We start from the raw sequence: 3,679 nt of genomic DNA on the forward strand, positions 1-3,679 counted from the left end.
CCGAAAGTCTTGTTACCCCCTACATATTGTTTATTAATAATTATTATTTTTTTGTTTTAGCACAACCCCCCCCCCCATGTAATGATTTGGGCCGCCATATCGAGTAAGGACCTGATAGGACCCTATTTCTTCGAGGACACTGTTAATCAGCAGTCTTACTTGGTCCTATTAAGGGAGTAATTTGTTCCACAGCTCTAGAGGTTGGATGTTCACCTGAATGATTGTTGGTTTCAACAAGATGGTGCCTCACTCCATTATGCTATCACTGTCCGGAAATGCCTAAATGAAGTTTTTTGGGATAGATAGATAGGGCAAGAATTGCAATAACTTCCAGCACCTGTCGATTGGCCTCCCAGAAGTCCAGACCTCACATGAACGGTACCAGAATACCCGTCAGTTGAAGGACACCATTCGGAGAACCTTTGCATCAGTCAACAAAGCACAGCTTCGTAAAATATCATGCCAGACATGTCGCCACATCATCGTGTTCGTACAGACCTCCTCGATGTGTGACAGCGTCAATGGAAGGGAATAAACAGGAAGGGAATCCAACTGTCAAAAATATGCTGCAACAAATTCTGTCCGACCCATGTGGGCATAGAACAGCAGACATTAAAACTTTGATGATGAAGCTCTTTGGTACCTAATCCCTACCCAAACAGGTACTTTCAAGTGCAGTTGGAGTACCACACCTTGCCATCGGTACCACTCACATCAATAACACCAATTCTGTCATTGGACCCTGTATCTCACCAAACTTCAGCTTCACATTTACCAACATCATAATACTGCACTGCATTTCTTTGGAAACGTCTACTTCAGTAAAAATCTGTCTGTCATCTAGGTGATCACTTGATCGTCCAGATCAAGAGATCAATAACAGCATTCTTCAGTGCATACCTGGCCTTTCTCGTGGTTCACCATTCCAACACGGCCCACCACCACACTGTCGAGCACCTCTTGATGTTCAGTATTTCTGCCAACCATGGATCTGTTTGTTGGCACTCCGTTGCTTACGACGTTGAGTGTTTCAGTTGATCCGATCAACGGAACAGCCTGCTCGTGAAATTAACGTGCAAGTGGCTGAGCACTCCACAAACACGTGTAGCCTTAACGTACTTCTCTGGGATATTCAGTGTGACACAGTATGACAAGGCTGACCCTTTGAATTACAGGCACAACAGAAACAGGAAGTAAGAGTGAGAGAAAGTTGTGGTGAAAGAGTACAGCAGGGTTCACCACCATCCCCTGCTGGAGCCTCGTGGAGCTTTTAGGTGTTTTCGCTCAATAAACACTCACAACGCCCGGTCTGGGAATCGAAACCGCGATCCTATGACCACGAGTCCGCTGCCCTAACCACTGGGCCATTGTGCCTCCACTATGGATCTGTATATTCTAAGAGACACAAAAAACACATCATATTTCTCCTGTTCACTTGGAGCAGATTCTTCCTGAGGCTGAAACAAACCTCCTGCTCCTCCTCTTGCTCTTCTTCTCCTCTTCCTCCCCCTCCTCACCTTTTGCTTTTGTTTTTTATTAAGCATGCTTCCTCAATGATTGTTTATCGCTTCCTGCACTTATGTTATCTCACCAACCTGATAAAAAAACTCCCCATTATTTGTGGTCACATGGATTTCAATATCTGCATATCCATTTGTCCACTTGACCTATTTCTGTGACCTAGTTCATATTAACCTTTCATCTGCTTGGGTCCTAGTTGCGACTGCAAGCTTCTCTGTTTATAGCATTCTATTGGTCCCTGTCTTTTAAAAGCCATCCCTGCCTCCTTACCACTACTTTACTCCTCTCCTCCCTCTTTCCGATGGATACCCCCTTCTCACCCTTGCACAATTAAACACTCACTACTCCCCCCACTTCTTGTCTCTTTCTCCTTAGTCCTCCCTTCTTTTATGGAAGGTCTCACCTTTTCTCTTCTCCCATACACCTCTACACACCCACACTCACAGTTCATCTACACCCCTCCCACCTATTCCCTTCTACTCACCTGAAACCTTGAGGGTCCACACAGATACCTTAACATCTCTACTTTTATTTTTTCCCCTCTCCACCTTCATCACTCCCTCTCTTTTCTAATGTGAGTAACCATGTAACTCCTCTGCAGTAAGAAATCTGTTGTAATCCGAGGCCCCTTCTCTCATACTTTTACTCCTCATTTACCCTTCATCTGTTAGCATAAAACCATCTCCCTTGGGGCTCATAGTCTTACAAGCTGCATGGCAACCACACTAGTGCCGGTGCCACAAAAAAGAAGCACCCACTACACACTACACAATGGTTGGCATTAAGAAGAGCGTCCAACCATGGAAACCATGCCAGAGTTTACAACGGAGCATGATGCACTCCTTGGGCCATCTAACCCTGTCTGCTTTTAAATGAGGATAATGATGATGTGTCTGAAATATCAGAAGTTTCCATTCACCATGGTATACTAACTTTCAATAATTTTAATATTAATATTAAAATACAATGTTTAATTAGGCCATCACACTGTACTCCATTCAACCAATGAGACGTACAGTGTAGTCACACACAATACCGCGAGAACTACGTTAAGGCTACACGTGTCTATGGAGTGCTCAGCCACTTGCACGTTAATTTCATGAGCAAGCTGTTCTATTGATTGTATCAGCTGGGACCCTCGTTGTCGTTACTGACGAAATGCTCCTATGTATAGTAAATATAAACACCAAAATATAATAAAACACCCAAGTAACGAACCCAGTTAATATTATTAGACTGAAGGAAAGAATAAAAGTTCTTTAGAGTAAAAGTTACAACGCTTTAGATATGGTCCTTCGTTGAATACAAGAAGAACGTCCAGGAGAGAGTGGGACAGGAAGAATGAGAGAATGGTAATTGTCAATGTATTTCTGTAGAACTACTTTCCATGAGGCATTCATATCTACTGTTACCTGTGACACCCACGACATGATTTAGTTATTTTGTTTTTTTGGTTCTTTGTGTTACAGAACAATATCGAGTTTGTTTTTGTTGAGAGAGAAAAAACCAATAGCTTTATTTCAAGTCGTTAAAAAGTCTGGATACATTCTTTGTTTGAGATGAAGTCTTTTGATATTTCCATTCGCACAATCCTTCCTCTGAGTTGTGTTCTATATCATCGGATATTATGTCTTCATGTCTCACAGACATGAAATACTTTGAAGACTTCTGGTTTTTGACAGATTTCATATACATAAATGTATATGTGTGTGTGTGTGTGTGTGTGTGTGTGTGTATATATATATATATATATATATATAAATACATGCACTCGCATATACATATATATACTTAAGCATCTATGTATATATGTATACACATGTGTCTATGTATGTATATATAAATGTGTATGTACATACATATATATGCATGTATACATATGTATACATAAGTATACAAATGTATATTCATATAAGTATATATATACCCACACACGCACACATGTCTGTGCACATATATATGGACAGGTATATATATATATGTATGTATATATATATATAAATATATGTATATATATGTAAATATGCACATGTATGTATATGAATATATATGTATATGCATATACATGTGCATATATATACATACATATATATATATATGCATATACATATATATATATATATATATACGTATGCATACACACACACACATATATATA

At 40.0% G+C, this 3,679-nt stretch overlaps 1 protein-coding gene across 2 annotated transcripts in view; it reads left to right on the forward strand.

Annotated features, from left to right (window-relative positions):
• Positions 1–3,679, forward strand: part of LOC106869971 (WW domain-containing oxidoreductase) — a 276,220-nt gene that overhangs the window by 954 nt on the left and 271,587 nt on the right. The window lies entirely within an intron of this gene.

Source organism: Octopus bimaculoides, chromosome 17 (assembly GCF_001194135.2).
Source record: "Octopus bimaculoides isolate UCB-OBI-ISO-001 chromosome 17, ASM119413v2, whole genome shotgun sequence".
In the NCBI taxonomy this organism is placed as follows: Eukaryota; Metazoa; Mollusca; class Cephalopoda; order Octopoda; family Octopodidae; genus Octopus; species Octopus bimaculoides.